Raw genomic sequence first — 17441 nt, 5'->3', positions numbered from 1 at the left:
CTCCGCACGCCCCGCCCCCTCCGCGCCGCCCCGCCCCTGGCCTTCCAGCCTCTTGGCTCCCCCTCCAACCACCACCTTAGCCTGGACAGCCCGGCCCAGGCCCCTCGCCGGGTTCCCAGCCCCACCCCCAGGCCTCCCGGCCCGAGAACTCCGCCCCTGAGTCACTGCCCCGCCCCCGGCCCTTCGCCGGGCTCCTCGGCCCCGCCACCAGGCCTCCGAGCCCGGGAGCTCCGCCCCTCACCGCGCCCCTCGGCTCCGCCCCCAGCCCGCCCAGCCCGAGAGCTCCGCCTCTCGCCGGGCTCCTCAGCCCCGCCCCCAGCCCGCCCAGCCCCTGAGAGCTCTGTCGTGCCTCTGCACCGACCCGGCCTCCCTGGAAGCTTCTCGGCTGCTTCTCCCTCCCGGCCCCTCCACGGCCACGCCCCCTTTCATCCCTCTCCTGGGCCTCCCACGTTTGCTTGCCTCCCACCGCCCGGGTGCCCCACCTCCGCGCCCCTCCTGCACGCGCTTTGTGTTTTCTCTTACGGATTCGTTCCCAGCCCCCGTGACCTCGCCCCTTCAGCCTCACCCCGACTCTGGCCCCCATCTCTCCAGCAAGCCCACCTGGTCTCGGCCCCCCTCTCCGCTCCCAGTTGCACCACTCCCTTGCTCCTCACACCCAGCTCTCGGCCTCGGCTCAGAGCCGCTCACCCGCCCCTTTTGGCTTCGGCCCCTGCGGGGTCTGTGTGGCTCAGTGCCGTTGGGTAGCTGTGTGATCTGGGGGAAAGCACATTCCTTCTTGGAACCTCAGTGTCCTTCTCTGCAAAGTGAGAAGTCTGCTGCCCACTAACTTGTGATGTTGCGAGGAAAAAAACTAACACGTGCGTGTAGCGAATAAGCGCTGAGCAACCCGCTCGCCCTTTGCGGACCCTCTCACCGTGCCCTCATTCTTCTTGGGCTCAGTATGGTGCCTTTCACTCCTCAACCCTGCTCACTGTCCACCGGGCTGAAGACGGCCACTCTTCCCCACTATTAACCCTTGTCTGTTGGGAACCACCTATATCTTGGGTGGATGAGGAACGGGGTTCAGGACAGAAATCCATTTAGGTTTTGTTCTGGAGCCTGAAGTCGTATGGAAAGGATTTCTTCAGGTAAAAAAAAAAAAGTCAGGGAAGCACTGCGATGAAGAATATTGGCTTTGGTATTGGATACATCGGAGTTCTAATCCAGATGGCTGCAGTCGACCAGCTGTGTGCAGCTGAGTAAATATGCTTGCTTCGCTAAACTTGAATTTTCTTTTTCTTTCTCTCTCTCTTTTTTTTTTTTTTTGAGTGGGAGAGAGAGAATCTTAAGCAGACTCCACGCCCAACGGGGCTGATCTCAAAACCCTGAGATCATGAGCTGAGGCAAAATCAAAGAGTCCCAGGCTTAACTAAGCCACCCAGGCTCCTCCAAACCTAAATTTTCCACTCTTAAAGTGGCCTAATAGTATTTTACTCCATAAGGTGATTGAGAGTATTACATACTCTACATAGGAAAAAAACACTAAAAAAATATACACTAAGATACTACCTGCTGAGGACATTATGAGTAATTTTTTCTTTTGGCTAATTTGTATATCCTAACTTCTCTGTAAGGAGCATATACTACTTGTGTAATAGAATTAAAAGTTGAAAAAATTGTGTACAGTCTGATGGAGGAGATAGGACAAATATGCTGTGAAATACAACTCAGTCACCCTTCAACTTACTCCAGTTTGCTTTCAGCAGGAATCCCTCCAGAGTTATTTCAAGGTCAACGAGGATCTCTCTCTTGAAAGGCAACAGGCACTTTTCTTGCTTGACTTCTAGGAGTATTTTGCACTGTTAACCACTCCCTCCTTCTTAAAACACTCTTTCCTTTGAATTCTGAGACAGTTACTTTCCTTGGTGGTCTTCCTCCCTCTCTGGCTGCTCCTCGGGGCCCTTTCTCAGATGGTCTTCCTCTGCATGTATCTTAAATGCTGGAATCGTTGGGAGCTCTCTGCTAGACCCCTTTACTCTTCTCACTCCACGCAGGCCTTCTGGACACTTCCATCCATCCCCACCAGCTTCCTTCACACCATTAATGTTGATGCTTTCTGTGTTAGTTTCCTATTGGGGTTGTAACAAATTATTGCAGACTTGGTGACTGCAAACAACACACTTTATTCTCTTACAGTCCTGGAGGTCAGAAGTCTGAAATGAGTTTCACAGCATGGAAATCAAAGTACCAGCCAGGCTGCACTCCCTCTGGAGACAGTAGGTGGGCATCCATTTCCTTACCTTTCCCAGCTTCTAGAATTACATCTCTCACATTCTTTGGCTTATAGTCAACTTCCTCCATCTTCAAGGGCATCTTGCTTCTGTGGCATATCATACTGCTTTCGTTTCTGCAGTCAAATCTCCCTCAGTCTCCATTTTATAAGCACATTTGTGATTACACTTAGGATCCGCCCAGCTAATCCACAATAATTTCCCTATCTCAGGATCCTTAATCACATCTGCAAAATTCCTTTTGGTATATGAGATAATATTTATAGGTTCCAGGGATTAGGACCTGCATATCTTTGGGGACCATCACTGAGGCTACCACATCTTCCAAGGCTCTAGCTCCAGTTCAGACCCTTTTCTAGTTTAAGGTCTATGTATCCAAAGGCCCGTGGGATGGTTTCAGATGCTTATCTCACAGACAGACCTCTCAAACTCTACATTGTCTAAAACTGAACTCATCATCTTGTACCCTGCCCCCGGCTCTGGCTCCTTCTCTGTCCCTGTCTTGGTGAAAGCTACCACCATGTACCCCGTCGGGGTCATCCTCTCCATCTCCTTCCACCAACTTCCACTCAGTCCTGTCTTATCACTGTTTCCTAATGTCTCACCAGTATGGCCACTTTCTCCTTCTCCAGGCCAACCCCAGTCCAGGCCAAGCCACCTCTCACCTCCTCACCGGTCTCCCTGCCCCCAGTCTTGCATGTCTGATCTGATACGGCCCTGCTTAGAGCTCTCCAATGGTCCGCATTGCTCTCTGGGTGAAAGATGAACTTTCTTTCATGGCTAGCTGGTCCTGCACGATCTTGTTGCTCCTGCCATTTACAGCCTTATCTCTCACCCCACCCCCCTATTCCTGACATCATCTGAGCCCTCTCACTATACCGCCTGCTGCCTATAATACTCCCAGACCTCCTTTCAGCTGCCCAAATTCAATGTCACTTGCTTCAGGAAGCCTTCCCCAGTGTCCCTCTAGGGATTCCCACAGGACCTGGTATGCCCTGCTACAGCATTTCTCACTGTGCTCTGTAATCACCTGCTTGCTGATCTGCGTCTCTGGCCCACATATTTATTTACTGAGCACCTACTATGTACCAGTCACAATGCCAAGGGGCTTAAGCAATAGTTTGCTCAATCCCCCCGATAACCCAGTGAGGCAGTTAACATTATTCTTGCCATCTCTGTGTGATAGGTGGGAAAACTAAAGCTTAGAGAGGTTAATTTGTATAAAATCAGAATGAACAAGCAATAGAACCCAGATTCCAAGCCAGGTCTGCATGACTCAGGAGGCTGGTTTTGTTTTGTTTTGTTAATCACCAAGTTATGCCGCCTAACTTGAAAATATTGCCTCTTGCAAATTAAGTAGATATAAATGCTCCATATATTCTCTCCTATAATTAAAACATGCCACCCACCAGAGGCAGAATACTGTCAAAGTATCTTGCAGGCTAACAAATTCCTTACGATCTTGTAAAGCAACTACTTCAAGGTCAAATCCTTTATCAAATGCTCAAACGAAGAGACACATGCTACTATGGCGGGCCCCTTTCTGAAGCTTACGTTTTTGTTGGTTTTTTTTAAGATTATTTATTTATTTATTTATTTATTTATTTATTTATTTATTTATTTATTTATTTGACAGAGAGAGACCCAGCGAGGGAGGGAACACAAGCAGGGGGAGTGGAAGAGGAAGAAGCAGGCTTCCCCCAGAGCAGGAAGCCTGATGCGGGGCTCGATCCCAGGACCCTGGGATCAAGACCTGAGCCGAAGGCAGACGCTTAATGACTGAGCCACCCAGGCGCCCCTGAGTATGAAATTTTAAAAACTTTTTGGGGTGCCTGGGTGGCTCAGTTAAATGTCTGCCTTCAGCTTGGGTTATGATCCCGAGCCTGGGGTCCTGGGATCGAGCCCCATGTTGGGCTCCCTGCTCACTGGGGAGCCTGCTTTCTCCTTCTCCCTTTGCCATTCCCCTGCTTGTGGTCTCTCGCTCTCAAATAAAATCTTTAAGAAAAAAAAACACTTTTGTTTTATAAATGATTTTTTTTTTAAGATTTTATTTATTTATCTGACAGAGAGACAGCAAGAGAGGGAACACAAGCAGGGGGAGTGGGAGAGGGAGAAGCAGGCTTCTTGCGGAGCAGGGAGCCCGATGCGGGGCTCGATCCCAGGACTCCGGGATCATGACCTGAGCCGAAGGCAGACGCTTAACGACTGAGCCACCCAGGCACCCCTGAAGCTTAAGTTTTATTTCAAGACTTTTGGGAGAAAATTAAATAACAAATGGTAAGTAAATTACAGCATTTTGGGGAAATAAGATAAACCCGGGGCTACATCAGCATAAGTTATAAAATTGGGGGGAATTCTCAGAGAAAACATGTGCCTTCCAGGAAATTTCCACTGGTTTCAAGTTATTTGCCCAGACCACCCTACGAAACCATTCACACTCTACTAGGGCTATTTCAAGGGAAGAGTTTGGGACACACTACTTATACAATAGCAGTTTCTAGGTCCCTGGACCAACCTATACAAATCTGACTCCCGGAAATTTACTTATTCCCTCAACATTCACCAGGCAGTTCCAGGCGGATTCCTGAGTGGCAAATGAGTAGTGGGGAAGGTGTGGATACAGAGATTGGCACGCTGTGGGGAGGTTCCCAAGGAACTTGAACTCAAATAATTGTAAGAAGGAAATTGTAGATACGGTTGAAGAGGTGCTATGGAAATGAGGGGTTAGGAGGGGAAAAGAGAGTCCTTTCCGTGTGTGACTCAGGGAAGCTGGGGAGGCTTTAGAGAAGAAAGGATACCTGAGCTGAGCCCTGAAGGATTTGAGGGAGCTGGGGACAGAATGAGCCAGGGCAGGGAAGAAAGAGGATACAGAAAATCTGCTCCCATCAGCACACATGCGTGCCGTAACAACTCTCGTAATAAGGCAGTTCCTCTTGATCTCACTTCTCCCTCCAGCTACTGCCTCATTTCTCTGCTCCTCTTTGCAGCTGGAGTCATTGAAAGTCACTGCTGTCTTCACTCTATCCAATTCTACTCCTCCAATATTTTTCTTTTCAGTAAAATAACCCTTTTTTTTTATTGAAGTATTCTGTGAACAACTCAATTAAACTGAGAATTTCCCTAAGTTTCCAGGCCTGAGGAAATCTCTAAGTAATCGATAGGTGTTTGATACCCTGTTGTGCCCAAGATTATGTTTATATTGGAGTAAAATAAAGGAGAAAAATATAAGGATCCCTGTGTTTGATGTACCTAATGCAGATGACCTCTTTCAATGTCACCACTTTCTTTTTTTAAAGATTTTATTTATTTATTTGAGAGAGAGCGCATGAGCACAAGAGCAGGATGGAGAGGGAAAGAGAATCTGAAGCAGGCTCCCTACTGAGTGCAGAGCCCAACTCAGGGCTTGATCCCAGTACTGCGAGATCATGACCTGAGCCAAAATCAAGAGTCAGATGTTCAACTGACTGAGCCACCCAGGTGCCCCAGTGTCCTCGCTTTCTAAATAGAACCTCTTAAGATAGCTTCTCTTCCTTTCTGCTTGCACCCAGTAGTATAGAGTCAGGGGCAGCTGCCCAGATATCATTCACTGCATCATTGGATTATTGTGCTTGATTTGGGGTCTCAGGCATATTGCATCTGTCAAGAGGAGAACCCAGGGTGTGGGTGGGATTGAGTGCTGGGGAGGGTGAAAAATGAGCTCAGAGAGACCTGGAAGCATGATCCGTGGAGCCACCGGAGACAGCAATAGGAGTTCCAGAAAGAGACCTGAACTCCAATATTTATTCTCTTAAATTCCCTCAGATCAGGCTTTTGTTCCCACTAGCCACTGCAACTTCTTGCATTCAGGTCACTGGTGCCCACATGTTGCTGAACCCAGTGCTCAGTGCTCAGTCCTCACCCTGCTTGGCCTCCCTTCCTTGGTCTCGGGGACACCACACTGCCTTGATTTTCTTCCCCCCTCACTGGTGGCTTCTTTTTGATCTCCCATGTCCATTCTTCCTGTTTTTTTTTTTTTTTTCTGGTTTCTTAACACTGAGACCCCGGGCCTTGGTCATCTCCTCTTCTATGCGTGCTCAGTCCCTTGATGATCTCAGCTAGTCCCATTGCTTTAAATACCATTTAGATCCTGATGATTCCCAAACTTGTAACTCCAGCCTGGACCTCTGTCCTGAACTTTAGTCTCCTACATCCATCTGCCTGCTTGATGCTTCTGGAAGGCAAATGGAGTATCTTGAACTTCATGTATCCAAAGCTGAACTTTAGATTTCCCTCCCCAAAGCTCCTTCCCCACAGTGAGAAATCTCTTGCATCTACCTCCAAAACAGATTCCAAATCCACCACTCTTCATCACCTCACTGCTACCAGACTGATTTAAGCCATATCATCTCCTGCCTGGGTTACTTCAGGAGCCTTCTAATTGGTCTCTTGGCTTCCATCCTTGCTCCACTATAGTCTACTCTCAACAGAGAAGCAAACGATCCTTTAAAATATCGTGTCAGGGGGCACCTAGGTGGCTCAGTAGTTAAGCTTCTGCCTTCAGCTCAGGTCATGATCCCAGGGTCCTGGGATCGAGCCCCGCATCCTGCTCTGCGGGAAGCCTGCTTCTCCCTCTCCCACTCCCCCTGCTTGTGTTCCCTCTCTCGCTGTGTCTTTCTCTGTCAAATAAATAAAAATCTTAAAAAAAAAAAAAATCATGTCAGATCATGTAATTTCACTCCTTAAAAGCCTCTAATGAGGGGCACCTGGATGGCCCAGTCAGTTAAACATCCAACTCTCTTGATTTCAGCTCCAGGCACGATCTGAGTCATGAGATTGAGCCCTGCATCAGGCTCCGAGCTCAGCGGGGAATGTGCTTAAGATTCTTTCTCTCCCTCTCCCTGGCTCTCTTGCTCGCTCTCTCTCTCTCTCTAAAATAAAGAAATAAATCTAAAAAAAAAAAAAACATTTAATGGCTCCTCATTTCACTCAGACTAAATGCCAAGTTTCAACATGGCCTGCAAGTCCCTACATAATCTGCCTCCCTCTGCCCTCATCTACCCTTATTCTTTCCCTTGTTCTCCACCTCTGTTGCAGTTGCACTGACTTCCTTGTTCCTTAAATGTACTAGGCACACTCTCGCCACAGGGCCTTTGCACTGGCTGCTCCCACTGCCTAGAATGCTCTTTCCACAGATATCCACAGGGTCAACTCCTTCACCTTTTTTTCCAGTCTTAGCTCAACTGTCACCACCTTAATGATGCTTATCCTGACCGTCTCATTTAAAACTGCAATCACCTGTTTCTCCCCATACTCTCCATCAGCCTTAGCCTGCTCTATTTTTTTTTTCCTATTTAGCACTTATACCTTTTAATATGCTGCTTTTCTTATTTGTCTATGTTTTATTGTTTGCTCCCTCCATTAGCATATAAGTTCTGTGAGAGCACAGACTTCTTTGTCCTTATTAGGGCTTGGTGGGAAGCCAGGTTATGTATCCAGGCTTTGGAGACTGCCTGGATTTGAATCCTGGCTTTGCTGTCTACCTTGAGTAAATAGCTTAATCTCTGTGGGCTTCAGTTTTCTCATCTGTAAAATGGGGGAACAATGGCATTTCCCTCATTATGTTATAGAAATGGGTTAAATGATGTGATGGATACAAAGGATTTGGCGGAGTGCCTGAGTGGCTGTCAGTTAAGCATCTGCCTTCAGCTCAGGTCATGATCTCAGGGTCCTGAGATCAAGCCCCACATTGGACTCCCTGCTCAGCGGGGAGTCTGCTTCTCCCTCTGCCTCTGCCTCTCCCCACCCCCCAGTTTGTGCTCTCTCTCTCTCGCTTGCTTTCTCTCTCTCAAATAAATAAAATCTTTAAAAACAACAACGACAACAACAAAGGATTTGGCAATAGTGCCTGGCACATAGTATGTCTTAGCTCAGTAAATGTCAGTTATTGTCCCCACATCTGCTCCATAGTAGGGATGCTGTAAATATTTGCTGGATCAAGGTGTCATTATTCCCATTTTACTGATGCCCAAAGTTACATGACTAGTGAGTGACAGGGACAGAGTTAGAATCCAGGTTTATCTAATGTCCAAATATCTTGCTGCTTCCACTGCTCCATGATCTATCTGCCTTCTGGAGATTCAAGGCTGAGCTCCAGGGAGTGGAGAATTCACATTTCATGTCATGGGGTGAGATGAGACCAGAGACTAGAAGAAGTGAAAAATGAGCATCACCAAGGGAAAATAGCTTCAAAGAGGGGCTTCCCCCCACCCTTAAGATCAAGCCCATACTCTTTTTGCGAGGCCACAAGCCCCTTCCCATCTAGCCCCGTCTGTCTTTCCAATCGTCTCTCTCAGGAGAAGAAAACGGACCTCTGCCCAGTTCCTAAGGCCACCAGACCCCCACCTCTGCTCACACACTGGCTGTTCCTTTTCCCTGCACTATTCTTTTTTTTCGTTTTAAAGATTTTATTTATTTATTAGACAGAGAGAGACAGCGAGAGAGGGAACACAAGCAGGGGGAGTGGGAGAGGGAGAAGCAGGCTTCCCGCCGAGCAGGCAACCCGATGCGGGGCTCGATCCCAGGACCCTGGGATCACGACCTGAGCCAAAGGCAGACGCTTAACCAACTGAGCCACCCAGGCGCCCCTACCTGCACTATTCTTCCAGCTTCTTTGCCAGGCCGTCTCCTAATCATCCTCATGACCCAAATGTCACTGCCTTAGGACACCTGCCCTTCCTGTGCCCTTCCTGTAGGCCCCCTTGCTTCCCCATTATGTTTCATGTTTTCTTGTTTTTCCCTCGCTCCCTGTTTGTGTACGTGTGTGTAAAGACCCACTCCCACCCTTTGCTAGACTGTGAGCTCCATGATCCCGTGGCTCCTAGCTGTGCAAGATCTTTCCTACCCAAAGGGTCCCACAAGAAACTGGCCAGGACTCAAGAACCAAGAGCAGCTACTCTCCAGGGCCAAATGGTCTTCATTTGCATATCCTCAGTTCAAGCCGCCAGTAGAGACTAATATTAGAATATCAACTCTTAAATTCCCTTGAGAGAGAGTTGGGTAGCCACAGTCTGGATCAGAAGCTCACAAGGCTCCATGTTGTACAACTCCAGGATTGTGAATTGTGGTCTACGTCATGGTGCCCCTTAGAGTTGGGCAGTGCACAACCTGCACAGCTGGGAAGCTGGACAAAGTAGCCCTGGGTGCCCACTAGCATGAGCCAGGCTCTCCATGAGCTGTGGAAGCCCGCCAACACACAGAGTCCAAGTATAGCTGCGGGGACCCATCCCTGTGCACCCAGAGGCAATTTTCAGAGAAGGGTATGGACTGATCAGATATACAAAGGTCTGTAGTTATCATCAGAGTCCCAAAGGGTCTACAAACCCACAAAAGGTTGAAAACTCCTGGAGATATTCTGTGAACATGTAAAAATATTCATATTAAAAGGGTGTATGTGTGAATCCATCTACACAGCTGATCACCCCCACTATTCCTGAGAAGGGGAGTTGGGGTGGGGTCAGTCTCCCATGACATGAAATGATAATGCAAATAATGATAACAGTTATCAGACTTGCTTTGTGTAGGTAATGTGTGTAAGTCCATTACATACATGCAATAACCCATAGAACAGTCTCGAAGGTAGATACTATTATCATCCCCGTTTTATAGAGTAGGAAACTGAGGCAGAGAGTAGTGAGGAACTTGCCTGGGACCAAGAAACAAACACAGGCAATCTGGCCATGAACCTGTGCTCATTGCCTGGGCTTCTGTCTCCCCTGAAGGCAGACCCAAGGCAGGGTGGTACCCTGTTTGTCTTCACCAACCTCCTCATTGGAGGGGGAGGATGTCCGGGGTCCTCCAACAGTGTGCCACTGCTCCAGCCAGCACAGGCCCCCAGCACCTTGGACTGAAGCCCACCCAGGCGACCTCAAGTGGAAGCTGTCACGGTGGGCTAAAGTCTTCTCAAGCCAAGCTGGGACAAGCTTTGGAGACAGGCCTGGATCTCAGTGCTGGCTGTGCTCTTTACCAGTTCCAGCAAGCCTCAGTTTCCCCATATGGATCAAGAAGGTAACAATGCCCATGTCATGGGGGTATTGTGAGGAGTAAAGGGAGCATGTTCATAAAGTATACAACACTGTAAGCACTTAGAAAATGCTGACCGATGTTTTTATTGGTCTTCGGTTGAGGAAAAGAAGACTCCTTGCAGATTTCTGGAGGTCTATCCCATAGCTCTGGAGGGAGGAGGTCTCAAATGGGTCTCACTGGGCTAAAATCAAGGTGTTGGCAAGGCTGTGTTCCTTCTGGAGGCTCTGCCCATCTGGTACCCTGCCTTTCCAGCTTCAAGAGGCTGCCTGCATTCCTGGCTCACGGCCCCTCCCTCCGTCTCCAAAGCTGGCAGTGCACCATCTTGAAATCACTCACTGACTCTGGCTCTGATCCTCCTCCCTCTGTCACTTATAAGGACCCTGTGTTACATGGGGCCTGCCTGGATAATCCAGAATAATCTCCCCATCTCAAGGTCAGCTGATTATCAGCCTTAATTCCATCTGCGATCTTCATTTCCCCTTGCCGTGTAACATAACCTATTCACAGGCTCTGGGGATTAGAACATGAACATCTTTGGGGCCATTATTTTGCCCGCTACAGTGGGTAAGCAAGAAAATGCTGTGACGTACTAGAATTTTGAGCTGTGAGCATACCTGTGCTCAAAAATCTACCATGGCTCCCCACTGCCTCAGACCCCTCAGCCTGGCGGGCAAAGCTTTTCATGAATGGGTCTCTATCCCACTCGTGAACAGGGCACTTCCTGGCCTGCTTGCCTCCGCTCTGCCTGAGAGGCTTTTTCTTCCATTTGTGATCTGCCTCTCACTGTGTGACTTCAGAGACATCCCTTCCCTTGCCCCCTCTGAGCTGCTTTCTCATCTCTCAGAGAATTCGTTCTCCACTCCTCCCCGCCGCCCCACCCCACCCCCCATATTGATGGAAAGAGGACCAGGCTTAGGACAGTACCAGGCACCTTGCTGGGGCTGAATGAATGGCCTAGAGCTCTCCCTCTGCAAGCGCCCTCGCCCTGTGTCTTGACTTCCTAGCGGCTGCTCAATAAAAACTTGTGAATTTCGTTTTAGGGAAAACTACTGGCTTGAATCCTGATGAAAAATGCTGGCAAAATGAGAAGAGCTAAAACAGCCAAGCTGAGTATGTGTGGTCAAAGGAATGCTAATTGCCTTCACACCCGTGAGCATTTTCCTTCTTTGCCTCACGACCACACAGTACAATAACGATCACGTGTATTGTCACAATGGACGGCTGATCAGCTGTTGCAAGTTTATGGTCATTTATCGCACACATGATTCCCCAGCACCTCTAAGGAGCCTATGTGGTGTTGACTGGCTTGTCTCAGGGGACGCGCTGCCTGCGCAAGAAGATGCCTGTAGCCAGGACGCTGCCTCCAGGCTTCCCGCGAGGACTTGTTACCTTAGAACACCAAACACACACACACACCATGCTTCCTTTGCTGCTCCTGGAGCAAGGAGTCTTCTCACACCTAAGAACACCTTGCAGGACACAAGTCACGTTCTTCATGGGCGAAAGGCTGTGTCTTTGTTTCACGAGCATCTAGCATTGAACACATCAAGGAGACATCCAAGGTCAGAATGGAACCCCCATCATGCCAGGTAGGAGGCTGGGCTACCAGGTAGTTAAGACCAGGAGTCTAGGAGCTTGGCTGACCTGATTCTAGTCCTGTGCCTTCACCAGGCCTGGGGTTAGGGTGGAGTAGGTGAGGGGCCTCTCTGGCCTCTGCCTCCTGCCTCGCCCCAGTCACAACCCGTCCACCACCTCTGGCTGTGTGACTTCAGGCAAGTAGCTCCACCTCTCTGAGCCTTGCGGGGGATGATACCTATTCTATAAGGTGTGTGGGGGAGGAGATTAAATAAGATAAAACCTGCTCCTTAATGGTCCCTGTAAATTGTGATTCTTTTCCTAAATTTGGCATTAGGCCGAATGGCCACCAGAGGGCAGCAGTCCCTATGCTGGGAAAGTAACGTGCCTGGTAATCCGCGATTCCCTTGGAAGGAACACACACACACACACAGAGAGAAGTGCGTGCGAGTGTGTGCGTGTGTGTGTGCATGCGTCAGGAGGGTTGTGTGCCTTGAGTGGGTCAACACAGCCACCAACCAGCAGATACACTGGCATTCTGCTGGTCACTCATGGCTGTGGTCACTTGAGGATTGGCACGAGCCTGACACCAGTGAATTGAGATTTACTGGGACACTCTATTCTACTCTCCCAGGATTGATGGAAGGATCAAGAGGCAAAATGTATGAATTCACATAACAAAACAGCATTGTCACGCTGCTGAGCCCCATTAGAAACTCTCTTTTCAAACCCCCGGGGAGGTCTGGTCTCGCTGCTGTAATCCAGAGTCTGGTCTCGCAGCTGTAATCCAGAGTCTGGTCTCGCGGCTGTAATCCAGAACCCTTCAGGTACCCGAAGAGCCCTGCTGCAGACACACACCTGCCAGGCCATGTGCATCCGTGGAAAGAGGAAGCCAACTCTTTTTTTTTTTTTTAAGATTTTATTTATTTATTTGACAGACAGTGAGAGAGGGAACACAAGCAGGGGGAGCGGGAGGGGGAGAAGCAGGCTTCCCGTGGATCAGGGAGCCCGATGCGGGGCTCGATCCCAGGACCCTGGGATCATGACCTGAGCCGAAGGCAGACGTTTAGAGACTGAGCCACCCAGGCGCCCCCCACCTTTTTAAATAGATTTTATTTATTTATTTGACAGAGAGAGAGACACAGTGAGAGAGGGAACACAAGCAGGGGGAGTGGGAGAGGGAGAAGCAGGCCTCCCATGGAGCAGGGAGCCCGATGTGGGGCTCGATCCCAGGATCCCGGGATCACGACCCGAGCCGAAGGCAGACGCCCAACGACTGAGCCACCCAGGCGCCCTGTTAACCTTATTCTTAACTATTTTATTATATTTGATGCTACTGTAAATTAAATTGTTTACTTAACTTCATTTTTTGCATTGTTCATTGCTAGTGCATAGAAATACAACTGATTGCTGTATGTTGATTTTGTATCCTACAACCTTACTGAACTAATTTATTAGTTTTATGTTTTTTAATGGATTCCTTAGGATTTTCTATATACAAGATCATGTTACCTGCAAATAGAGTTAGTTTTTCTTATTTCCCATCTGCATGCCTTTTATTTAATTTTCTTGCCTAATTGCCCTAGTAAGAACCTCCAGTACAGTGTTGAACAGAAAAGGAGGGAGTAGACATCCTTATCTTGTTTCTGATCTAGGTGCGAAAGCATTCAGTATTTCACAATTAAGCATGATGTTAGCTGTGGGTTTTTCATAGATGCCCTTTATCAGGTTGAGAAAATTCCCTTCTATCCCTAGTTTGTTGAGGTTTTTTAAGTTTTTCATTTTAATTCCAGCATATTCAGCATATGGTGTTATATTAATTCCAGCTGTGTGAGGGGTTTTTTTCTCTTAAATCATGAAGTGGTGTTGAATTTTGTTAAATGGTTTTTTTTTCTGCATCTGTTGAGATGATCATGTAGTTTTTATCCTTCATTCTACTGATATGGTACATTACATTAATTGGTTTTCAGATTTTTTTAAAGATTTTATTTATTTGAGAGAGAAAGAGAGAGAGCATGAGCAGGGGGAGGGACAGAGGGAGAAGCAGGCTCCCCACTGAGCAGGGAAACTTATGCTGCCCCATCCCAGGACCCTGGAATCATGACCTGAGCCAAAGGCAGACGCTTAACCGACTGACCCACCCAGGTGCCCTTGGAGAGAAAGCACCTGCAAGTGGGGGGCAGGGAAGGAAAGAGGGGGAAGGAGAGAGAGAATCTTAAGCAGGCTTCACATCCAGCGTGGAGCCGGACATGGAGCTCGATCTCATGACCCTGAGATCATGACCTAACCTGAAATCAAGAGTCAGATGCTCAACTGACTGAGCCACCCAGGCACCCCTGATTTTCAGATTTTAGACCAACCTTGCATTTCTGGGATAAATCCCATGGCATCTAGTCCTTTTTATTTATATGTTGCTGGATTTGGCTTGCTAGTATTTTGTTGAGGATTTTTGCAACTCTATTCAGAAGAGCCAACTGATGGATATTTAGATGATTCCAGTTTGGGGCTATTATGAATAATGCTGCTATGAACACTCATGTGCAAGTCTTGTCTTTGCATGGACATGTTTTCATTTCTTTTGAGTAGACACCTACGGGTGGAATTCCTGGGTCCTATGGTAGTTTTATCTGTTTTAAGATTTATTTATTTATTTGAAAGACAGAGAGAGAGACAGAGAGAGCAGGGGGAGGGGCAGAGGGAGGAGAGAATCTCAAGCAGACTCCCTGCTGAGCACAGAGCTGGATGTGGGGCTTGATCCCATGACCCTGAGATCATGACCTGAACCGAAATCAAGAGTCGGATGCTTAACCGACTGAGCCACCCAGGCGCCCCGGTAGTTTTATCTTTTTTAGGAACTGACAAAATGCTTTCCAAGTGGCGGTAGGCTTTTACATTCCCACCAGCTAAGTATGAGCATTACCTGACAATTCATTTAAACTGTTTCTTTCTCTATAAAGTGGTGGTAATAATAACACTGACTTCATAAAGTCAGGGAGAGGGGCGCCTGGGTGGCTCAGTTGGTTAAGCGACTGCCTTCGGCTCAGGTCATGATCCCGGAGTCCCGGGATCGAGTCCCGCATCGGGCTCCCTGCTCAGCGAGGAGCCTGCTTCTCCCTCTCCCGCTCCCCCCTCTTGTGCTCTTTCTCTCTCTCTCACTCTCTCTCAAATAAATAAATAAAATCTTAAAAAAAAAATAAAAAAAAAGGGGGGCGCCTGGGTGGCTCAGTTGGTTGGGCGATGCCTTCGGCTCAGGTCATGATCCTGGAGTCCCGGGATTGAGTCCCGCATCGGGCTCCCTGCTCGGCGGGGAGCCTGCTTCTCCCTCTGACCCTCCCCCTTCTCATGTGCTCTCTTTCTCTCTCTCTCAAATAAATAAATAAAATCTAAAAAATAAATAAATAAATAAAAATAAAGTCAGGGAGATTATGATGTGTGACGGATTTAGCAAGGCACTGGGCCCAGACACCATAAAGCTCAATACATGACATCTCTTTTATGTTCCCTTGCCTTACTAATGTCCCAAGCTTCAGACCTGGCTTAACTTACCTGGATGAGATTGTCTTCGTGCTTTCCACGTAAACTGACTTCTTGGTGTCAAGTTCCACACCCTTCTCATTAGTCATAGTCCCCTAATTATCTAACAGGACCCTCAACCTAGTCCCCCTCTCCCACTGCCCTCAAGGTTTGTGTCAACCTCTTTGGCTCAGTGGGCTTTCCTAGGGCAAGAGCTCCAAACTGGCAGAGTTGGGGCAAACAGACAGTGCTCCATGAACCGCTCCTCTCTGCTGAACGACAGGACAGAAGATATTCATTGCTCTGCTTGGAAGGGACGTCTCCCGTCCCCTGTATGCCCTAACTCCAGGTGACTCCTGTTTATCCTTTAAGTCATAGTTTGGGCATCACCTCCTCCAGGAAGCCTTCCCTAACAACCACGCTCCCCCTCCCATAATGTATGTTACTGCAACTATCACGTTATTTGTAATTGTATTTTTATATGTCTATGCCTTATGAACATCCTAAGGATGGGGACTGTCTTTATTTACTTCTATCTCCTCAGTGCCTAACACATAGTAGGTATTCAATAACCCATAACCATATCTGTGTACAAAATATTTTGGTTACATGTTAGTATCTAAGTAAACTCTATAAAAAAAGGCTCTTGAACAGGGTCTTAAGGAATAAGCAGGCACCTACTCCATTGAAATGGAGGGAAGGGCATGCTGGGTGAAGTGAACAATAGGTAGAAAGGCCCCACAGAGGAAAAACATATTTTCAGGAGCTAAGAAGTCCAGTGTGGCTATGGGTGGTGGGATGGAGTGGCCAGTGAGGCTGGAGAGGTAAGGTAAGCCACTAGTCATGTTGTAAATTGACTTTTATGCCACTTGAAGGGGCCAGAGGGCAGAGAGGAGCCATCCATTAAACAGGAGAGACACGATCAGAACTGCATTTTTGAGGGAACTCTGGGGTGGTGGAGGGTATGAGTACCCAAACTTCAGCTGCAGTAGAATCTCCTAAAGGGCTCATTAAGCCACAGATTGTGGGTCCCACCCTGAGTTTCAGAAGGTCTGGGGCAGAGTCTGAGAATATGCATTTCTCACAAGTTCCTGGGTAATGCTGGTCTGAGGACCCCACTTTGAGAACCACTGATACAGAGGATGGGATGGAGAAGAATGGGTCACAAGCTTTCCAAACCGTCCAGCTGAGAGGTCATGGAGACAGAGCAGGGGAGGTGCTCACATTTTCGATCCGGGTGCCATGCCGCTAACTTTTCAGTGTCTTAGTGGTGGGATTTCAGGCTTGGTAATAAGCCAGTGTGGGAAAGGGAGGCTGTTTCTGGGGAGAAATCAGCCAGGTGGTCAGGATAGTCCCCACCTTTGACCTGGGAGGGCCAGACCCATACTTGGTAATGACCTCCAGAAAGCACAAGAATCAAGGTTTCCAGAATTGTCATTTAATGCCCAATTATCACAACACAAGGAGGTTTACACGGTGCTCATCAAGGCAGGACCCGGGGCAAAACCAGACCAGAGGGGAGTGACCTGTATAGGGTCCCGGCACAGGGACCAGGTGCCCTTGGGCCTAATCACCCTCAAGACACATCTGCCATACACAAGGCTTCTTCCCTCACCCAGGAGCCTGCAGGCTGGCTGGGCTTCTGGTCACCAAGGGTCCTCATGAGAGAACAGGGTCCCAGGATGAGGTGGGGACCCTGGGACACAATGATCAGAACCAGACAGCTGTCTGCAAACAACCCCAAAAGGCTTTCACTTCAAATGCACTAAAGCCACATGACGCTCAGATGCAGGAACACCCAAACGCTTTTACTAGGAACTAAACACTGCAAAACTGAGGCTGAGAACACTCGGGGAGGGAATCAAGTCAAAACCCTCCCAGAACCAGCTTTCTGAGCTTCACCGACCCCCTCGTCCTCCCACAGCGACACCAGTCCAACCATAGCATTGCTGCAGAGAAGGGGCACCACACTGGTCTAGCGAACACTTTTCATGGGAAGGGACATGGGAGCATGGCCCTGGT

This window comes from Mirounga leonina, unplaced genomic scaffold, assembly GCF_011800145.1.
Source record: "Mirounga leonina isolate KUSES-001 unplaced genomic scaffold, KU_Mleo_1.0 Mir_173, whole genome shotgun sequence".
Lineage (NCBI taxonomy): Eukaryota > Metazoa > Chordata > Mammalia > Carnivora > Phocidae > Mirounga > Mirounga leonina.
The sequence above is the reverse complement of the archived record's forward strand: the minus strand, read 5'-3'. Positions refer to the sequence as shown.